Here is a 24,199-nt window from a genome sequence, read left to right as displayed (position 1 = left end):
CTTATATACCATATCTCTTCAACTGCTTTCTTTGACGTCGGTTTATATACCTTAACTCGTGTTATCAGCGTTGGTTAGTTGGTGATTCAAATAATAGAGTGATCAGTTCAAAATAAACCACTCATTGTCCTACCTTACTGTTGGTAAGGAATTATACTCCTGCTATCGTTTACTAGTGCTGTGGATATTAGTCTACATTCATGTAACCAGATATCCTTACCCATTTTACACTGTACTACACTCACTCTACAACATCTAATATGAGTCCTTGCGTTTTCGTTTTTAGGATTTCTAACTTCATTGCTGACATTCAAAGCTGCTACTCGTAGAGCGTTAGTGTATCTGGAATATTTTAAGTTTTCTCACGCTGTTGTGTCCGACTTCATGGACATTGCGGTGGCTAGTAACAACATAGTTAATTAGAATACTGTGAATAAGTAATAGTTTATTAATTAGAAAACTTATCTTTGCTCGCCAGGCTCGGGTGTAGCTCTGGGCTTGCAGTTCAGAACACACTAAGTGAGTCACGGTTACTGAGTGGCGAATTGATACAAGTTCAGAATGGCCGTACTAAGGCTTCACCTCAGTCACTAGAAAGCTCTAGTTCATAAACACTTGTCGACACGGTTTTGATAGCGTTGACACGTAGGCACAGTTCACAGGAGACGGAAGTTTCTCCCCGACTGTTGACACTGGCTGTGTCAATGCGAGTAGGCAGCACAATGACGCTAGAGTGTTCTAGCAGTAGTGGACTCCAGAAGATTCTAAGGAAGATCCCAGCAGCGGGGTCCAAACTTCGATCATTTTAGTAGAAATATGACGCGGCGTAATAACCCAGTAGATTTTAACGTCATTGACAACGGCCGCGAAAGCCTGCAGAATTACATAAATTCCTGACTGCCCGTTGCTCATCCTCGCCCGACAGGAATCGTTGGCCCTTCAAGGACCGAAGACGGGACAATCGAATGGAGAGGCATCAGGACTATAGTCTTGATAGTCGAGTGTCTCCCCCCTTGAGTTGGTCTAACTTCTGCATTGCAATATTTGCGATGTGGGGACGAAGCATCGAACTTGTCGCTACATTCCATAACGGTGGTTTTCGACAGTCATGCTCCTCCACTCACGTTCTTCGTTCTCCGATGCATGTCTACCTCTGTTTGTCCTTCGGCAGGAACGAAAAATAATTATAGTACATTGGTCCTGTTTGGACGCGTTTGGTAATAATGTCGCCATAGTTCACGTTTCCGCAGGTAGAGCGCCCTTGTCGGGTAGACACTATAGCCAAACTAATGCCTTGCCTACATGTTGGTGCGTGCATACTCCTATTGGAGCCACGCTACCCTGCGTGTAAGTTGTAGCAAAGCACTTAAACGGAAATTTTTTTATCCCCCTTATGCAATGCACCGACTTATGAGTAATGTTTACAGCAGGACTGTGATGTAACGAATATTAGTTACCCTCTGTTTTTGTTTTTTGTACTTTGAGAGCTAGTTAGCTCTTTGCTAAATGTTTCTCAGGGACATGAAGACATGGCGTGAGCGGACGCTCCTTCCTGGATGATATTTTGTTATGGATTCTGTTACCCCACTAACAACGATTTTCCCCCAAAGAGCAACAGAAACTACTGTTGTCCAGGAATAATCCTTGAAAGCAAGTGATCCTCACTTTATATTAATTCTGATAAACTGCTTCCTGTCAAAAATCAATACACAAATCCAATCTCTTAGTTTCAAGCGGATTCTCTTCGAGGTGTTGGTGTGAGAAATTAAAATGTCGTACGTCGCTAGTACTGGGATTGTTCTTGCTCAGTAGCAGCTCTTTCTTTTCTTCAATTTTCACTACTCTATTTATCTATAAATTTGCAAACGTTCGTAATATATTTGTTGTGACACAGTCAATAAACCGGTTGTTTCTGTACTTGCAGCGTAAGGTGCTTTAGAAGATTGTAAATTTGTGCTAAGTTCCTATGGGACCAAACTGCTGAGGTCGTCGATCCCTAGGCTTGCACACTACTTAAACTAACTTACGCTACGGACAACACTCACTGCCATGCCCGAGGGCGGACTCGAACCTCCGTCGGGGGCAGCCGCGCTAACCGTGGCAGGGCGACCTAGACCGCGCAGCTACCCCGCGCGACCCTGCTTTAAAGACCATGTGAATATATACCGATAAATAATTAGAAAAACTGTAAGCTGATGAACTGTAGATATATAGTTTCTTTTCTACATGGAGCACATTTATGTCTCACTCAACAAACTCGTTACAACCAGTTTCCTTCTAAAAATGAAATAAAACGTTACCATTCCTTAGCGATCAGCATCGTTAAGTAGCATTATATTTATATGTACCTACACAGCTATAAATCCAAAAGTTTATGTTCTTGAACTTGGCTAGCAACTTGATGAAATTAAAACACAATAAAAGGAAAATTAGGCAAATAGTCCGTTGTTTAGTAGTAAATGTTTAATATTTTCCCCACATTTTGGTGTCTCCTCAAAATCGTACACTAATGCTTGTTTCATTTTTTCTTGGTTTGCAGTTGAAATAATCCTGTTGATTTGGCGTTCTTACAGCTTCCTGTAACAGAGGGCCGAGATGAAGTCAGGATAGCTCTTGGGAACCTGTGAGAAGTCAACGACGCCATAAAAACTTTTTTGTCAGAATTCTGTTGTTTATTGATAACCTTTACAAGTCGTCGTTCTTCTACAGATTTCTTAGTTTTTGCTGATTCAGCTGCGTGTTGGATTCTAGCTGACGTCCGTCGAGTCAGCTCAGCGTCTCCACGCCTAGGAGGTGATGTCAGCGACCCTGGGTGCGCGGTAGTTGCCGGCGAGCGGGGTGACGGCTGCCCAGCGTGAAGTGGGGCTTACGCCGATTGCGGACTGTGCTCGACACCACTACCAATTCTACGATGAACCTCGATGACTTAACGCGTGGTACCTAGCGTCGGTAGTCGTGTGGTCGGTTGACCTCCTCCCTGACAGATTTCAGCACCTGGAAACAACTGAGCGTTGAACAGGAACGTCGACTACAAGAGGCCGTATTGCTGGCTTCCGCGTTGATGTCCGGCATTGGTAATACTCAACGATGTTGTGTTGTCCGAAGGCAGTTAATTTCTCCATCAGTAGATTGTAGGCGGCAAGAAGCATGAGATTCATCAGATGACGGCCATCAGTACGTGTTCGGCTACTTCTTAGACTGTGCTGGAGCGACACCCCCGGGATAACAAGGCCGCCCTGCAGTGTTAGTGACGTCACACTAAGCGGCCCATAGCCGACGCAGCAGTCCACGGACACTTCCGTACTGACGCGCCTGATGCTAACGATCTTCAATCCGTCGTACAAAAAGGAGCGAACTATAATTCGAACCAAAGACCAAATTATATATATTCTTGTAAACAGCATAAAGGTTCATAACGAAATACCGATTACATATACGGGCAGCAATAAGTTTAATCGATTGAGGAACTATGCCACTATTTTATAATCGTCAGAACACTATTTAGCTTTAAAACTCGCATACAGGTGGTGACAAATGACAACTGACAGCAGGACTTAACATTTTCAAGCTATTACACTGAAAGTAAGTTATTTTAAACACTGTCATACATAGCAAAATCCTCACAACTTTCGTTTACAATAAGGTAACAAGAGTTCACTTTATCTCATAAAACACATGAGTATTGTGAATTTACTCATATGTTCATGGTGACAGCTCTTTTCAAGAATTTTTACAAGTGCATCCCCAGTAATAAAGAATGGAAACAAAAGATGGATATCAAATATTCTCCTTTTAACATAGACATCACTGAAAACAATATTCTGTCTTGCACTGTGATACTAAGGGACTGCTCTTTCCTTTAAGAAAAGCCTGACAATTTGAAGTTCACTCTGCTATTGAAGATACACTTCTTGAAACAATATTAAAAATGTTATGAAAGGTAGGGAAATGAAAAACAACCAAGTGCATTAGATGTAAGAATGTGAGCAAAAGGCTGAGGCTCTCTTTACTTATCATTTTCAATCTCTCTACAGCTTATTTCCTTTTCGACGTAGAAATCACCAACTGAAAGTCTCATTATTGCTGTCTGTTACTAACAAAGTGCTTTTCTACTTAGAAAACCTGACAATTTGATGTTCATTCTGGTACTGAAGATAAACACTTTTCAGAGGAGTTCTAGAACCTATTCCTGGCCGTATATGTAATCGGTATTTCGTTATGAACCTTTATGCTGTTTACAAGAATATATATAATTTGGTCTTTGGTTCGAATTATAGTTCGCTCCTTTCTGAATGACGGACAGAAGATCGTTAGCATCAGGCGCGTCTGTACGGAGGTGTCCGTGGACTGCTGCGTCGGGTATGGGCCGCTTAGTGTGACGTCAATAACACTGCTGGGAGGCCTTGTTATCCCGGGGGTGTCGGCTGGAGCATCCAGGACATAGATTCACTACAGTATCGTAATCATGGAATCGTGTGGTATTACTGTGACTGTCGTCGATGCCAGTGGTCAACTCATGACAATAGTAGGAGAGCCGGCATGTTTAAAGGGAACTAGCCTGAGTTTATATACCCAAAACTCGGTCCGTAACGACCACATGTGTCGCCGTGTTCTGCTCCATTCACTTTATTAACTGCTATTAACTGATGTGTTGGTCCCTCTCTATGTGCTCCTATCATATTGATACGGTTTATTACAACATCCCTTACGAACTAACGAATTGGTCGTCTCGCTTCCTTTGCTTTTCCATCCTCTTTTCTGCTAAATACTTATTCCTTAGCCGGCAGACAGTGCCGTCGACCCGACCCATCTGCGACATAATGATCCACATCCTGTTTCCGCCTCTGTCTCTAGCATGACCTGAATTTGTCTGAGGCAATGTCAGAGAGTTTTAATAACTTTTTTCAAATTTTTATCCCTTACTATTTTGTGCTGTGGCACTAATACACATTTTTTGCAGGTCGCGGTAACTCTCCTTGCTCTAATTTATGGGAGTCCACTATAATGAGTGTGAATTAATTTCCATTAGCACTGCAGTGATGTCCTTCATAGTTACTATAACAACTGTATTCGTTTGGTGAGTCAATTCGTTTTCCGAGCGATAGGACTCGTTCGCGGGTTTCGGCCAGCGTGATTCTGCTCGTTTTAAGAGAAATCGTCACTCTCTTCTGATTCTAGTCTGTTGTATTGTCGCCTGTTAGTGGGGAAACTGCTAAGTAAAAATTTTCTTGTATGAGAAAAGAAGGGAAGTGAAGAAAGCACAAAATCCAATAATTTAATACAATACTCGTATCTGCAATGACAGTGCTCGTTGTTAACGCTAATTGTTTAAGCACTATGATACTATTAAAACATACTTCTGTTCGAGTCCTTGGAAGAATAAGACCCAAACTCGTACGCCAACATTTTATTACATGGACGCAAAGGTCTGTGATGTGATAATTTCTATTTGTGATCTTAAAATATAATTATTGTTCATTAACATAAAGTAACTGATTTTATTTAATGTTCATACGCGTGGAAAGCACATGTCCTCCGAGTGATTGCCATATTCAGCGTAGCAGATGTACGTTAACTGTTGGACGCCATTGCTGAAACATTATCTAAATTCACCTAACTTATTCGCTAAAAACTGACTTCATTAATCAAGAGAAGTAATACGAAAAACGTGCAATTAATACAAGCACATATGGTCACAATTTTATATTATTTAATGTACACCAGGACACTACCAGCCGCGTATGTTACAAGTCACACGTCATTTTCTTTTACTGTTTTAGCTACTTATTAATGTTTCCTAGGTCATCAGCAGCCGTACACGTAGAAACGACATTGACCCTGAAAATAAGATAGCTTATGTTCTCCTCTCTAGTCTGCTGTTTCAGAGAATAGTCGTCGTCACACTGTTATGAAACCAGAAAATAGTAATTATCGTGAGACGTTCGACTTTAAATACGTGTACTATTACCTGAAATTGACATCATTCTCATAATAGTGTTGTATAAATCAGAAATTCTTCCAGTCTATATGTGGCATAACAGAAAACCAGTACTTAGCAGTATTGGTTAAAAACAGTCTTGGTTGCAATTTTTAACCAAAACAATATTGTATAATGCAGTTTGTATGAATCCCATATGAAGCTTAAAGAACTTTCAAAGCAAAGCTTTAAAGAAGAACAACAATCGTTTTCCTTTTACATTTTTCATACAGTTTATGGAAATTAAAGTGCAACATTTTTTCTCCTTCAGTCATCACTTACGTGTTAAATAAATTAGGATATTTTACACTATGCTGTGTTCTGTTGTCGACCATTCTAATCTGCTGTTTCTCTGAGAGGAAGAATACATCGGTCTGGCCCATGATTTTGTGCAGATACTACAATGAACAAGGAATTGAGTAGCACTACTTCAATTTATTTACCGTTTGGGAGACTTATCACGTGAAGATACAGTTCTCCTGGCATTGCTTGACTGCGGTAGCTGTGCAAGCAGGCAAGGGACCGTGCTCTTGTGCACAGTGAAATGAATGGCCATAAATTGGATATATTTAGCTGAACTGAAGCTGATTATAGCATCGTAAACTATCTTTCTCTTCACCGTGATAGAAATAATAGATTTCTACCATCTCCTGAAGTAGAAGAAAATTACTTGATTGTTAAGAACGACGATATGGAAACGATAGTTTCGTTTGTCTGGAATTAGAATTTCATATCTGCGCGTTCGATGTCTACACTAGTTTGTAAATTTGCTTACTTGTGTCCTAACACATTCATTTAATAATGTATTTCTTTCGGATTTTTTTTTTCAAAATGCTTCACCAATTGTTGTTACTCAATGCCTGGGCTGTGTGTCATACCGTACGGCGGTCATATTGCTTTTTACGTGAACTATCTACACGAGTGACACGCCCTCTGGTGGGTAGGTAATGACCTGTTGAGCTGCTACAAAGAAATATTTAAAATAAGTAGTTCTTCTCTGCAGTTCTGCATTCCCATGTTTATTATTAGTAGATCGTTGCTATGAAAGTACATGTGTGTGCGACTATTAATATTAAATTTCACTAGACACATACCGTTTTCAAAGTGTTTTTCTTGGACACGAAATTCATATATTTTGCATAGCTCGAAACTTCAGGGTTTATTAAAACCTGAATACACAGTATCAATGTTTCACAATAATATTTATTTAATAGTTCGTTATGAACCAGCTTTCGGCTTCGTGGGCCATCGTCAGATAACTTAATGCCAAATAGATAATTCAGTCAACTTCAGCGAGAATTCACAACTGTAGAAACATTTTTTCCAGGATATATGACTGGTTCGTACAGCTATGAACTCCCGCTGAAGTTTTGCGAACTATTTGTTTAGAATATGTGACGACGGCTTAGGTACCGTGAGGCCAGTTCATAACGAAATGTCAGATATTATTGTGGAACGTTAACACAGCATATTCAAGTTGTGATATGTCCATGTTTCTCCAAGAGGAGAGGGAATATTCCATAAATTGTTTCAGTGCTTAATTATCCCCTACTTATGTGTGTAGTTGTTAGTTTTGTAATTACACACAAGGCTTTTATAGCATATCATAATTCATACAACTTTGTGAGACCCGCGCATGTTGTGCTATTAATTCCAGCTTTGGTTTATCGTTATTAGTAACAGAGCGACGCGTCCCCACATAGCATATTCCCGCTTCGGATTAATTTCGCTCATGCTTGCTGTTGCCTGCCGGCTCTGTCACGTCCTTCCATTCAGCAGCGCACGCTGGTGGGCTCTGCAGGGACAGTTCTCTCTGAAGAGCGTAGAGGATCCGCATCTCAACTGCAGGGAGCATTGTGCAGGCGGTCGAGGGACTGTCATGGACGACAACATAGGCGAGATCCCATTTGCATCCCGAAATACAGGATACGCCTGGTCAAGATGGTATCCCCATTTCTGTGCTGCTGTATTCCTAGCTCTATTGTCTTTGATTCGTCTGTTAGTTCCATCTATTATAGTCAGAAAAAGAGGTATGCTGAAAACGTTTACATGAAGATTGCCTAAGAGCAGTCCTTAACTGTGGATTGGTGCATGAATGATGATGATGCAGGTAGCTGCCAGTAATATACAGCAGACTAAGAGTAATAAGATTTAAAGAAAGGCATATTTTAGAAGCTTCAAGAGCTGCTAATTAAATAGTTCTAACAGTCTTGGTCTTACAATCATCTTCAGACGTCTCAAAATTATTAAGAACAGCCTATGCGATCACATTAATCCTGAGGTGTGCAATAAAATAAATTTTTGTGCCAATAATATGATCCAATATCGGATCCACTACTGGATAGCTACATCTTTTGAACTTTTACACGGTTCTCAATTTTAAGTAGTACGAATCCGTATTGTTTCTGCATTTTTTATAATGTCACCCCCGCATCATCAATTATATCTTCCTTTCGGAATTTTCTTATGTGTTGATATCCAGCAAAGAATTCTTTTGGGCCAGTTTCTACTAGTTTTCTTGGTAACTTGTCCAGGTTGCCTTTCATTCTCATTTGAAACAGAATTTATTTTTCGTCCCCACGCGTCAATCTGTCACGAGCCCCAGCCTCTGCCAGTAGTTCATTACATGGATATCTCCGTTACTACGACGCTTTCATGTTTGAATGCTTTTGCCTTAAAAGTTCGCTGATCGCATGTCAGAAAAATGATGATACATACTGATATTAAACATTCTCTTTCAAGAAATTTCAGTTCCAAAACTTCCTTCAAAACCACAAAAGGACTGTGGATGACTATTACTCATATTTTGTCTTATTTCCTCGCGGTCCAACAGTCGTTGTCTTCAACTCCCATTAATGAAAAATCTTACAATATTGTTCTGTGACCTCGTTAACAATTTGTATATTTTTTTCGAAGTGTTATGTCAATTTGAATATAATTGATGTTCAGGCCCACTCTAAAATTTACAAAATTAAACTATTTGATCTACATCTTTCATCTTCTTCGTATAGTCACCTTATGGTGCATGGTGGGGAGTACCTCCTACCACAACTAGTCACTTCCTTTGCTGTTCGACTCGCAAAAAGTGCGATGATTTCTCTTATTTTATCTTCGAGATGCTTACGCTAAATGTATGTTGGCAGACGTAGAATTCTTCACCAGTCAGCTTAAAACGGCGCTTCTCTATATTTGTCAGTAATCCTCCGTGGAAATTAACTCGTCTTCCCACCAGAGACTGCCATTTGAGTTCACGTCGTACCTCCGTAATACTCGCATGTTGACAGGGCCTAACAACAAATCTGTTTGCTCGTCTCTGTATTGTTTCGATGTCTTCCATTAATCCGACCTGGTTGTGATCAGAAACTCTTGAGCAGTGCTCACGATTGGGTCGCACTAGTGTTCTACATGCGGTCTCATTACAGATGTGCTACACATTCCTAAAATTCTTCCAGTCAACCTAAGTCGACCATTCGCCTTACCTACTACTCCTCTTAATAAGCACGTCCCATTTCATATCTCTGCAACGTTACTGCTAGATATTAGTCGACGTGGCATTGCCAAGCCGCGTGCTACAAATGCTGTATTCGCTGTTACGGAACTATTTCTCCTACTCATCTGCATTCATTCGTCGTTTAAATTTATTTGAATTGGAGACCAAGAGCATAATGCCAATAGTAAAAGAAAAATGTTCCTCATGGTTTCATTGTCATTTAATTTCCCTTCCCCATTTTAATAGCCTGGAAACTTCTTCACAGTAGCTGAGAATTGATTTCATTATATGAAGTTTCGTTGTTTAACTCCTCTTTCATTTGTGACTTACCTGCTGTCTAGTTGTAAATGGCATTTTATTAGCACTACTGGTTTCAGAGACTATTGATCCATCATTAAGTGCTGCAGACTGTGTGGTTTGTCAAGTCATGGACTGGGACAGTTAATCGCAGTACATTAGGATGTACCGGAGCTACCAGATGAAGCCTCTGTCACCCTGATATCAAGAAGTGGATACGGTATGAGTGGCCACATTTACCAGTAAATGTAATTTATGGAGCTATGTCTATACCCGCATACACGTCATCCTTCAGTGTAGTCCACATCTATACGTATATACACTGCCGGAAAAAAATATAGTCCACCTGGAAAGCCGGCGTGGACTTTATTCCGAATTGCCTTCTGGGAATTAGAAGATGTGCCGGTAATGTTCTCAGTGTCGTCCGTCAACAGATAGCGCAGTGGCATAACTACCACTACGCCTGCTTTGTCTACCCTTTCACAGGGAACGAATCGCTGAGATTCAAACGTGTAAAGCAAGCAGGCAACAGTACTACGGAGACGAACTCACGCTTTCTACAGCCAACTAAGAGAGTTTTAAATTGGTCAATTTATGGCCCTCCGAGTGGTGAGATGGTCTTTCGGAGAGGTGCCACACAGTTTGGACGGGGTGTGACAGTTGTGCAGCGATGAAGGTATCAGTGGACACGTTAACATTCTCATACCCGTAGATGAGGTTCTGGGATCCAAAGCAGTAGACGCCCGCCAGAATCATGGTATTGTCAGTGGCAGATCTTACAGCTACCAAACCATAGAGAGGAGGACTAGTGAACCCAGATGTGGCTCTGAGCACAATTGGACTTAACTTCTGAGGTCATCAGTGCCCTAGAACTTAGAACTACTTAAACCTAAATAACCTAAGGACATCACACGCATCCATGCCCGAGGCAGGATTCGAACCTGCGACCGTAGCGGTCGAGCGGTGTCAGACTGTAGCGCCTAGAACCGCTCGGCCACCCCGGCCGGCTGAGCCCAGATATGTCAACAAGAAAAGTTGCGAACCAATTATTATAGTGCGCGCAGAATATCGTGGCTGAGAGATGCGCAGTCGACTGGGGAGCGTGAGTAGAACGGCAGGGGCGGGGGGGATGGGGGGGAGACAAAAAAATGTTCAAATGGGTGTGAAATCTTATGAGACTTAACTGCTAAGGTCATCAGTCCCTAAGCTTACACACAACCTGAATTATCCTAAGTAAAAACACACACACCCATGCCCGAGGGAGTACTCGAACCTCCGCCGGAACCAGCCGCTCAGTCTATGGCCGCAGCGCCCAAGACCTCTCGGCTAATCCCCCGCGGCCGGGGGGAGAGAGCTGTAGGTGGAACGCCGACCGCTGGAGGGTAAGTGCCGTTTTAAACTGAAGCCTACGTTCACATTGTTTGATAATGGGGTTCCTCCACGGTCACACTAGCGTGTCGGCTCTTCAAAAAGGTCAAATGTTACCTGTGTTTTCGTTAGTAGCTAAAAGGAATTCCGGAGAAAACGTAGAGATTTATTTTCGCCTGACTTGTTAACCGTTATTAACTTTCAGAGAAGCGTCATGACTGTCGAATTTAGAGTAAAACCTACACATTTCTGTGCTTGCAATGTTAAAATTTGCTTCTCATTCCAGAAGAAAGCGGAATTTACACTGTCTCAACTCACTAACATTTAGTGAAGACACAGTTGTGAGAGAATCCTGAAACAGTGGTTTATTACGTTTATCTAGTGAGGAACTGAGGAAAAGTAAATTCAGTAGCCTGCGGACAAGCACATACTCGGCACATAAAAACGTGTAATGTCGTCACATACACTATGTGATTAAAAGTATCCAGACACTCGGCAGCGAACCAGGCCACCAGTATCTTCAAGCCAAATGCAGGGCTAAGTCATGTGATTGAGGACCTAGGGTCTTTATGTAAGGGCTTTACAAAAGAGGACCATGAAGTGATAGTGGGTGGGGTGGGAAACAGTTTGGACATGGATGGAGAACATGACATAGGTGGTGACCTGGACAAGATAGCTTCCCAGACTCATGGCACCAAAGTATACTTTGCTGAGCTGTTCCAGCGTCATGATCGACCACACCTTGATGGAGCTGTGAGGCAAATCATTGTGGGGCTAGGGACGGCTCTGAGAACAGCCAACGTTTCTCATGTTTCTCTGGTGCCTGTCGGCACTATCAATAAATGGGGTTTCACTAGGCATGGCCTACACCTAATCAGGACTGGGAAGTGAAGATTGGTACAGCTGATTCATGAAAGTATAGGTGGTGGATCTCGGGCCACACATGGTCAAATACCTGTTGTCATAGGTAGGAAACGTAGGTCTTTTTTTTATGATAAATCCAGCCAACAGGTTCCCCTGCCTAAAGAGTATCTCCATTGCTTTAAAAAATACTGAAATTATCACTCACAAGACAGATTTTAACACCTCAAGTATCACATATACCAGAGGTCACAAAGAAAAACAAACCATTGGAAAGAGTTACATGGGACATTTCACAGACTTAACAATCCTCCTTCAAAACATTCAATCATTAAAAAATAAAATACAACTATTAGAAGTTGAGCTCCAATCTTTGGACTGCACAGTAGTTTGTATTACTGAGCACTGGTGAAGAGACACAGCAATCCAGCAAGTAGTATTATCATTGTATGAAAAGGCAAACTCTTACTGCATAACTACTTCAAGGGATGGAGGATCATGCAAATATATCAGAAAAGGAACATAGTTCAAATCAAAACATGGCGTCAGTACCGTAAGTGAAGACAAACACTTTGAAATATCAGCTACTGAATTAACAGGGCTTGATATAATCATTTTGTGTGTGTATAGATCTCCCAGTGGTAGCGTGGAAACTTTTTTCAATAAGTTAACAGAAGTTCTAGATAATGTCTCAAGTACAAAGGTCAACTTAATTCTGTGTGGGGACATTAACATCAACACTATATCATAAATGAATCCAGCAGCACGTTCATAAACATGCTTCTAAGTTTTGGCATGTTCCTACTGGTCAATAGTGCAACAAGGGTTACCCCAACGACTTCATCAGTAATTGGCCATGTGGCCACAATTATGGACATGGAAAAATGTGATGTAGCTGTAAAAGATCTCGGACTATCACAGCATCTCTGTCAAATAACAACACCAAAGTCAGGCAACAAATCATTACCTAAACTACAAGCCTAAAAGCGTCATCTATCAGGAATCAAAATGAAAAATTTTTCAAAAGAACTAGAAAGACAAAGCTGGGATGAAGTGAATAAGGGAAACCAATGTGACTATGAAATTCTCTAAATTCTCCACATTGTTTAAATTGAACTTTGAAAAGGCATTTCCAAATGTATGCATGTCTGTATAAACATCTCACAAAAACAGATGGATAACAGCAGGTAGTAAGAAGTCCTCCCAAACACTTAAACACCTCAGTTCCATGAAAAAGATTCGCAATGATCCAGAATTCTTAAATTCCTATCATAGATACCAAAATATATATTGGAAGGTTCTGATTGCTGCAAAATAGTCATTTAATGACAAAATAATATATGATGCAGAGAATAAAAGCAAAGCTGTCTGGGATGTTAGAAAAAAGGAAATGAGGAGAGGCTAACAAATGCAGAATAACATATTGCTAAGGGAGGGGGATCAGGTAATAAATAATCCACAGCGCTTAGCAAACTATGTAAACAAGCATTTAGCAAGTATTTATGAGAAGTTACAGCGAAAATTCCTCCAAACAAATATAAAACGCATAAAAAATGTTGCACTAAATACAATGATGTTACTTCCCACCACAGAGAATGAATTCAGTAAAACTATTCAAAAACTAAAAAATAAAAAGTCAGTAGGCTTAGAGGAAGTACCAATGTATGTACTGAAACAATTCATAGGGATTATACAAGGCCCCTTAACAAATATAATATATGAATTCTTCACTTCAGTTACATTTCCAGAGCAGCTAAAAACAGGGAAGAGTTGTACGTTTGCTTAAGAAAGGTAATGCAGAAGACATAGAAAATTACAGGTCCATTCCCCTGCTGTCAGTATTCTCACAAATAATAGAAGCAATAATGAAAGACAGATTAATGAATTACCTGAATAAATACAATCTTCCAAGCGAGTCACCGTTTGGTTTCCGAAGTGGCAAAAATATGGAGTCAGCTATAATAGAATTCACAAAAGTTGTACTTGATGCTCTTGATAAAGATGTGTCACAGGCATATTTTTGGATCTTTCTAAGACGTTTGATACAGTCGACCACAAGATTCTTTAAATAAATTAGAAGCAATAGGAATAAGACTGGTAGCTAATGACTAGTTTCGATCATACCTAACAGATAGGGTACAAAGAGTAGAGATAACACATACTTCAAACAGATCGAAACATTTAGTAAAACACTTATCAGAATCAAAATAAATTAGTATAGGGGTTCTGCAAGGTAACATATTAGGACCAATACTGTTCCTGATATACATCAATGACTTTCCCGGTAGTATTACTGATGGTGAAAACGTCCTCTTCGCTGATGACAGCAATATTTTAGTGACTGAGGAAACAAGAGAACTCCTTGCCAAGAAAGCAAATGAAACTCTCAAGGAAGTTTATGATTCGTCAAAAAGTAATAGTAATGCCATGAATTTCAGTTTGAAGAGGAAAAATGAGAATGGTAAATTAAATTTAGATGTCACCTGCATAGACTGTGTAACAAATGCCAAATTTGTATGAATGAATATTGGTTCTCAGTTGAAGTGGTGTCAACACACAAAGGTACTAGCAAAGAGAATGTCATCAGCGTGTTATGCCCTTAGAATCCTATCATCAGTGTGTAACATGCAACGTGTTTTAGTTACATATTATTCATATGTACACTCAATCTTAACTATGGCAATCATTTTTGGGGAACAAATGCACAAAATATGAAAACAATTTTCAGACTCCAGGAGAGAGCCATAAGAATATTAACCAAAAATACTAGTCGAGCTCATTATAAAGATCTGTTCAGAACGGTAGGCATTTTAACTGCTCCATGTGAATACCTTTACCAGTCATTTGTACACATCAAAAATAACATTGGTAATTACGGCACAAACAGCTTTGTCCATGACCATGCCACAAGAGATAGATCCAACTTACATTTACCAAGAAAAAATAAACATAACACGGAAAAGAGCATTTTCTACAAAGGACTAAAACTGTACAATTAATTACCAAAAGAGATTAAAGAAATTGCAAAAATACACTTATTTAAAAAGGCAGCTAAAAAGTACTTGTTACGCAATACATTATATATATTGAACGATTACTTAGCTAAACAGTAGGGGTTTCATAAAATAATATACAATATCCAACATTCCACATAACACCTTCACTTTGTTTCTTTCCACCTTTCTTTCCATTCCGGAAATGCTTGACCTCAAGCAATGGATTTATTTTTGTCATCAGTCTACTGAATGGTTTGATGCGGCCCGCCACGAATTCCTTTCCTGTGCTAACCTCATCATCTCAGAGTAGCACTTGCAAACTACGTCCTCAATTATTTGCTTAACGTATTCCAATCTCTGTCTTCCTCTACAATCTTTGCCCTCTACAGCTCCCTCTAGTACCATGGAAGTCATTCCCTCATGTCTTAGCAGATGTCCTATCATCCTGTCCCTTCTCCTTATCAGTGTTTTCCACATATTCCTTTCCTCTCCGATTCTGCGTAGAACCTCCTCATTCCTTACCTTATCAGTCCACCTAATTTTCAACATTCGTCTATAGCACCACATCTCAAATGCTTCGATTCACTTCTGTTCCGGTTTTCCCACAGTCCATGTTTCACTACCATACAATGCTGTACTGCAGACGTACATCCTCAGAAATTTCTTCCTCATATTAAGGCCGGTATTTGATATTAGTAGACTTCTCTTGGCCAGAAATGCCTTTTTTGCCATAGCGAGTCTGCTTCTGATGTCCTCCCTGCTCCGTCTGTCATCGGTTATTTTACTGCCTAGGTAGCAGAATTCCTTAACTTCATTGACTTCGTGACCATCAATCCTGCTGTTAAGTTTCTCGCTGTTCTCATTTCTACTACTTCTCATTACCTACTTCTTTCTTCGATTAACTCTCAAACCGTACTGTGTACTCATTAGACTGTTCATTCCGTGCAGCAGATCATTTAGTTCTTCTTCACTCTCACAGGATAGCAATGTCATCAGCGAATCGTATCATTGATATCCTTTCACCTTGTACTTTAATTCCACTCCTGAACCTGACTTCTATTTCCATCATTGCTTCCTTGATGTACAGATTGAAGAGTAGGGGCGAAAGGCTACAGCCTTGTCTTACACCCTTCTTAACACGAGCCTTCGTTCTTGATCGTCCACTCTTATTATTCCCTCTTGGTTATTGTACATATTGTATATGAGCCGTCTCTCCCTATAGCTTACCCCTACTTTTTTCAGAATCTCGAGCAGCTTGCACCATTTTATATTGTCGAACGCTTTTTCCAGGTCAACAAACCCTATGAAAGTGTCTTGATTTTTTTTAGCCTTGCTTCCATTATTAGCAGTAACGTCTGAATTGCCTCTCTCGTCCATTTCCCTAAAGCCAAACTGATCGTCACCTAGCTCATTCTCAATTTTCTTTTCCATTCTTCTGTATACTATTCTTGTAAGCTGCATCGATGCATAAGCTGTTAAGCTGATTGTGCTATAATTCTCGCACTTGTCAGCTCTTGCCGTCTTCGGAATTGTGTGTATGAGGCTTTTCCGAAAGTCAGATGGTGTATCGCCAGACTCATATATTCTATACACCAACGTGAATAGTCGTTTGTGGCCACTTCCCCCAATAATTTTAGAAATTCTGATGGAATGTTATCTATCCCTTCTGCCTTATTTGACCGTAAGTCCTCCAAAGCTCTTTTAAATTCTGATTCTCATACTGGATCTCCTATCTCTTCTATATCGACTCCTGTTTCTTCTTCTATCACATCAGACAAATATTCACCCTCATAGAGGCTTTCAATGTATTCTTTCCACCTATCTGCTCTCTCCTCTGCATTTAACAGTGGAATTCCCGTTGCACTCTTAATGTTACCACCGTTGCTTTTAATGTCACCAAAGGTTGTTTTGACTTTCCTGTATGCTGAGTCTGTCCTTCCGACAACCACATCTTATTCGATGTCTTCACAGTTTTCCTGCTGCCATTTCGTCTTAGCTTCCCTGCACTTGCTATTTATTTCATTCCTCAGCGACTTGTATTTCTGTATTCCTGATTTTCCCGGAACATGTTTGTACTTCCTCCTTTCATCAATCAACTGAAGTATTTCTTCTGTTACCCATGGTTTCTTCGCAGCTACCTTCTTTGTACCTATGTTTTCCTTCCCAACTTCTGTGATGGCTCTTTTTAGAGATGTCCATTCCTCTTCAACTGTACTGCCTACTGCGCTATTCCTTATTGCTGTATCTATAGCGTTAGAGAACTTCAAACCTATCTCGTCATTCCTTAGTACTTCCGTATCCAACTTCTTTGCGTATTGATTCTTCCTGACTAATGTCTTGAACTTCAGCCCACCCTTCATCACTACTGTATAGTGTTCTGAGTCTATATCTGCTCCTGGGTACGCCTTACAATGCAGTATCTGATTTCGGAATCTCTGTCTGACCATGATGTAATCTAATTGAAATCTTTCCGTATCTCCCGGCCTTTCCCAAGTATACCTCCTCCACTTGTGATTCTTGAACAGGGTATTCGCTATTACCAGCTGAAACTTCTTACAGAACTCAATTAGTCTTTCTCCTCTTTCATTGCTTGTCCCAAGCTCATATTCTCCTGTAACCTTTTCTTCTACTCCTTCCCCTACAACTGCATTCCAGTCGCCCATGAGTATTAGATTTTCGTCCCCCTTTACATACTGCATCACCCTTTCAATATCCTCATACACTTTCTCTATCTGTTCATCTTCAGCTTGTGACATCGGCATGTATACCTGAACTATCGTTGTCGGTGTTGGTCTGCTGTCGATTCTGATTAGAACAACCCGGTCACTGAACTGTTCACAGTAACACACCCTCTGCCCTACCTTCCTATTCATAACGAATCCTACACTTGTTATACCATTTTCTGCTGCTGTTGATATTACCCGATACTCATCTGACCAGAAATCCTTGTCTTCCTTCCACTTCACTTCACTGACCCCTACTATATCTAGATTGAACCTTTGCATTTCCCTATGGATAGCACAATACTAACGCCTCTTCTCCTTTCAGAGATCAACATCTCACTAATTACGGAAGGATGCTAACTCAGTTTTTGAGCATAGCCAATGGAAAGTTGGGGTTTAGAAAATGGCCCAGAAGTCACCAGTGCGTGTGTGTGTGTGTGTGTGTGTGTGTGTGTGTGTGTCTGTAGTGAGTGAAGAGTGATGAAACAATTTGTGTATGGTGTGTGCAGTGATTGAAAGTGAGGTATGAGTGAAAAATGTGGCATTACATTATTTAATAAGTTATTTATAAAAAAAAGTATTGTATACCAGGCGAAAATCTAATGAGTGTGTCTAACTAGAAGTCTGTAAATATATGTGTATATGAATTAACTTATTTTAAATTGATCAAAATTTGTAAATACTTTGACGTGTCCAATATCCTTGTAAAAAGAGATCTACGGACGAATGAAGCTACTACTACTACTACTACTACTACTAAAATGACTTACAAGTTCGTGCTGACCCACTCTTAGCCTTGATGACAGCTTCCACTGTCGCAGGCTCAGTTCAGTCAGGTGCTGGAAGGTTTCTTGGGGAATCTCAGCGCATTCTTCATGGAGTGCTGTACAGAGGAGAGGTATCGATGTCGGTCGGTGACTCCTGCCACGAAGTCGGCGTTCCAAAACATCGCAAACGTGTTCTATGGGATTCAGGTCAGAACTCTGTGCAGACCAGTCCTTTACAGGGATGTTATTGTCGTGTAACCACTCCGTCACAGGACATGCATTATTAACAAGTGCTCGGTCGTGTTGAAAGATGAAATCGCCATCCCCGAATTGCTCTTCAACAGTGGGAAGCTAGAAGGAGCTTAAAACATCAATGTAGGCATGTACTCTGATAGAACCACGCAAAACAAAAGGGGCTGAAAGCCGCCTCCATGAAAATCACGACCACATCATAACACCAACGCCTCCAAATTTTACTGTTGGCAATATACCCGCTGGCAGATGACCTTCACCCTGCCGACGGATCGCCACATTGTGTATCATGATTCGTCACTCCACACAACATTTTTTTCCACTGTTCAGTCGTCCAATGTTTACGCTCGTTACACCAAGCGAGGAGTCGCTTGGCATTTACCGGCATGATGTGTGTCTTATGAGCAGCTTACGAGCAGGAAATCCATGTGTTCTCACCTCCCGCCTAACCGTCATGGTACTTGCAGTGGATCCTGATACAGTTTAGAATTCCCGTGTGATGGCCTGGATAGATGTCTGCCTATTACACATTACGGTTGGCGGTCTCTGTCATTCAGCAGATGAGGTCTGCCTGTACGCTTTTGTGTTGAATATGTCCCTTCACGTTTCCACTTCACTTTGGCATCGGGAACAGTGGCCCTAGGGATGTTTAGAAGTGTGGAAATCTCGAGTACAGACGTATGGCACAAATGACACGGAATCAGCTGACCACGTTCGAAGTCCGTGAGTTCCGCGGAGCGCTCCAGTCTGCTCTCCCACGATGTCTAACGACTACTGAGGTCACTGATATGGAGTACCTGGCAGTAGGTGGCAGCACAATGCACCTAATATGAAAATCGTTCTTTTTTCGGAGTGTCCGGATACTTTTGATCACATAGTGTATGTTGTGTCAAAACCCATACCATTCTCGTTTCACAAGCTATCGATATCACTTAAAAATTACACTGTTTCATCGGAAAACTGTGTAGTTATTGGAATAACATAGTAGATAATGACTTTTTATACAGTGACGATGTAAAATACTCTCCTCTTTGCGCGCTACCATTTTCCAAAATCTCATTTCGATATTTCAAACCATATATGAATTACGAGGAATGTTGTTAAGATTTGACTCTGGCTTTATCGCTGGCGCGGTGGGATCGTAAATGAGTGTACTACATCAGATCAATTTTTTCGAGCTTGCTGACAGATAGATACCTCTATCACAGTCCAAATAAAAATTCAATATGTTAGCTAAAGTTCATACTCAACAATATATTATGTAATATGCGTCGAATGCAAAATCGTAGCGACCTCTAATTTTCATTGGAAAGTTTTCCGATTTTCGCGCAGTGTCTTACTTTCACTTAAATATCACAATAATTATGATCATTAACTAATTGATAGGCACATGATCATGAACCTGACATATGAAGCTATAAGTAAAGCAATTTTTTTTTTTTTTGACCGAACAGTCTCTGTAAAATCGCTTGAGAAAAATTGCTGGGTGGCCGCATCGATTCTGCCTTCGCTGAGTGGCCGAAAGGGGAAAATCACCTATCGTCCTGCGCTTCGGAACAAACGAATGAACTCGCCCAGCGCTTTTGAAACTGCGCATCGTCCACCGTAGCCTGAGCCAGCTGTAGCAGTGGGACTACGAACACACACACCTCTACCCCATTTTCCACTTACGCCACAGCATCCACGTGCAAGGCTCGATTGGTGCCACCAGACGCTCACTTGAAAAATAAAATGACGCGCTGTGGCCTTCAGCGATGAGAGCTGATTCTGCTGGCACGGCAAGCGATGGTCATCTGAACGTACAACATAAACCGAGTGAGCTCTGTCTCGTAGAGCGCATTCGTTCAAGACACACGTGTCCTATATCTGGCCTTATGGTCCGAGATGCGATAAGCTGCAACCCTTGTTCACGTATCCAGCAGGACAATAAAAGCCTGTTCCTAAGAAATAAGTGCAACTCTTAGCCACATATGTAATTGCTCTCTGAAGCAGAGTATGTTCCCAGATAGACTGAAGTATGCCATTGTTAGACCACTGCATAGAAAAGAGGATACGTCTGATGTCAACAACTACCGCCCAATCTCTCTTCTGACTGCCTTATCCAAAATTTTTGAAAAAGTAATGTATTGTAGAGTAGCTTCACATCTTTGTAAAAATAAAGTTTTAACAAAATGTCAGTTTGGTTTCCAGAAGGGTGTTTCAATGGAAAATGCTATATATAGTTTCACTAACGAAATATTAAATGCTGTGAGTAACCGGAAGTCACCCGTTGCGATTTTTTTGTGATCTATCAAAGGCTTTTGATTGTGTAAATCATGGAATACTTCTAGATAAGTTCAGGCAGTGTGGTATAAATGGGACAGTGCTCCAATCTTTTAATTCATACCTAACTGGAAGAGTGCAGAAAGTTGAAATAAGCAGTTCACATAATATGCAAAAAACTGGTGATTTCTCAAACTGTGGAACAATCAAGAATGGGGTGTCGCAAGGTTCGATCTTGGGTCCTCTGTCGTTCTTAATATATATTAATGACTTGCCATTCTATATTCACGAAGATGCAAAGCTGGTCCTTTTTGCCGATGATACAAGTATAGCTGTCACACCCAACAGACAAGAATTAACTGGTGAAATTGTGAACGATGTTTTTCAGAAAATCATTAAGTGGTTCTCTGCAAATGGGCTCTCACTACACTTTGAGAAAACACAGTATATACAGCTCCACACAGTAAATGGAATGACACCATTAACAAATATAGACTTCGATCAGAAATCGGTAGTTAAAGTAGAATATTCACAATTTCTAGGTATATGCATTGATGAGGGGTTGAACTGGAAAAAACACACTGAGGATCTGCTGAAACGTTTGAGTTAAGCTACTTACGCTATTAGGGTCATTGCAAATTTTGGCGATATACATCTGAGTGTATTAGCTTACCATGCCTATTTTCATTCTCTGCTTTCGTATGGCGTCATATTCTGGGGTAACTCACCACTGAGTAAAAGTGTGTTCATTGCATAAAAGAGTGTAATCAGTATAGTTGCTGGAGGTCATCCAAGATCATCCTGCAGACACTTATTCAAAGAGCTTTATTTAGCTGTAATTTGTAGCCTCGCAATATATATATTCACTTATGAAATTTGTTATTAACAATCCGAACGAATTCAAAAGTAATAGCAGTGTACATGGCTGCAACACTAGGAGAAAGGATGACCTTCACTACTCAAGGTTAGATCTAGCTTTGGCTCAGAAGGGGATAAATTATGCTGCCACGAAAGTTTTTGGTCACTTACCTAACAGCATCAAAAGTCTGACAGATACCCATATAGCATTTAAAAGGAGATTAAAGGAATTTCTTAAAGGCAACTCCTTTTACTCATTAGATGAATTTTTTGGATATAGTAAGTGGATAATTTCCCCAACCGTTACAAAAAAAATTAAAATAATGTCATGTAGCATTTTGTGTAATGTAATATCTTCTATAGACACCTTTTATTAATCTGCCACGTTCCACATCATTACGAAGTGTCGTATTCATGATCTATGGAACAAGTACTAATCTAATCTAATCTACAGTATTTGTGGACAGGACTTAACCAGAGCTCCTTTCAAAAACTTATTAGTCCAGTTAGTTTGACGGTCTTGTAATACGAAGCTGATCTGTTGTTTCAACAGGATAATACTCGCCCCCACACCGCCCATGAAACTGAGTGTGCTCTGGAAGACGTGCAGCAACTTCCGTACCCAGAACGATCACAGGACTTGTCCCCAGTCGAGTACGTGTGGGACATGATGGAGCGAAAAGTGACTAGTGTGACTCGTAAACCGACAGCCCTTACAGAACTACGTGAACTGGTGGAGCAGACGTCGAATAACGTATCCCAGGACAGTATTCGTCATCTGTACGATCGACTAGATGCCGCAGCCAGGGAATATATTGCTGCCAATGGAGGCTACACCACGTACTAATCTCTGTGTTCCATCATGGGCAGATACCTCGTACCTCTGAAAGGCTTGTGCTATTGATCTGTAAAAGAATTATTTCATGTACTCCATATGCGCTGTTGCAATAATGAAGAATGAGTGAATCGGAAGCCTCTAAGAGGGTGTGCTATTTTTTCCGGTAGTGTACATTCTAAAATAAAGACCTCCGCTGCGATTTTATGTCTATATATCATGGCTTATCGTGGGTTCCACTGTAGGCATTCTGACACCGTTTCCATTAACAGGCTTAATGATTCAGAAGGAAGGTTCGTGATTACAGGGTGGTGAAAACAGTCTGGAAAGCTCATAATTATGTTGCAGGGTAGTTCATTGTGAGAAATAATTGCTAAGAAATAATTCGGTACGTTACATCGTTTCACATGTAATTATCACTGAAGTTAGCCAATCAGGTCGTTGAGTGCGGAAATTCAAGTGGCCCGCCAGATACAATTAGTGTCAGCTGTTCTCACAGCATAGGTAATAGCGCACGAGACTGCTTAGCCTTTGACTCCGATACAATTTTATCTACTGTCCCATTTTCAGTTTTTAATTTCTCTCATTTTCGGTTTTACGAAACCAAATTAGGAATACGTTTTGTGATACTGTCTTTTGAGGGCCGGTGCAATTTGCGCGCAACCGTCTGATAGGCAGTTTTAATTGACTCGGAAACGGGAGTCGTATAGAATTTTTGCTAACTCTTATTTCTCAGCACAACCTATACTGCCTTCACCCTTACCGAGCGAGGTGGCGCAGTGGTTAGCACACTGGACTCGCATTCGGGAGGACGACGGTTCAATCCCGTCTCCAGCCATCCTGATTTAGGTTTTCCGTGAATTCCCTAAATCGTTTCAGGCAAATGCCGGGATGGTTCCTTTGAAAGGGCACGGCCGATTTCCTTCCCAATCCTTCCCTAACCCGAGCTTGCGCTCCGTCTCTAATGACCTCGTTGTCGACGGGACGTTAAACAGTAACAACCACCACCACCTTCACCCTTACAAGATTTCCAGAACGTATCCGAGCACCCACTTTATTTTATTGTTTATAGAAAGGATGAGTAAGTAATATACGTATCTGTTCAATACTTAATAGGCGTTTGGAGAGACACCTCGTGGCTATCACTGGACCTGCGACCAGCCAGGGAGGTTGTAGTATGCGGCAATAAAATCAGTAAAGCAACAGGCACTGTAACTCCAACGAGCGGAGAATCTTGACCGAAAACTATACACATTAATGTATAAGGACCCTCGCCATGGTTTTCTGTGTGTATGTGGAGACTAATCTCAGAAGATACTGAAGATCGATTCAAGAGGGAGAGATATGTACATCTGTCCCTATTACAAATTTTTAGTACCCTGCTTTGTTCTTCTGCGATGGCTAATATGGCGAACTAATATAGGGATTTCGATGTTCTTTTCGTTAGTAAATGGCCTGATTCACGAGAAAAGTGTTTGTACAACATTTCATATTACGAACAAGTGATCCTGCA

This window comes from Schistocerca americana, chromosome 7, assembly GCF_021461395.2.
Source record: "Schistocerca americana isolate TAMUIC-IGC-003095 chromosome 7, iqSchAmer2.1, whole genome shotgun sequence".
Taxonomy (NCBI): domain Eukaryota; kingdom Metazoa; phylum Arthropoda; class Insecta; order Orthoptera; family Acrididae; genus Schistocerca; species Schistocerca americana.
Note: the sequence above shows the minus strand (reverse complement) of the source record.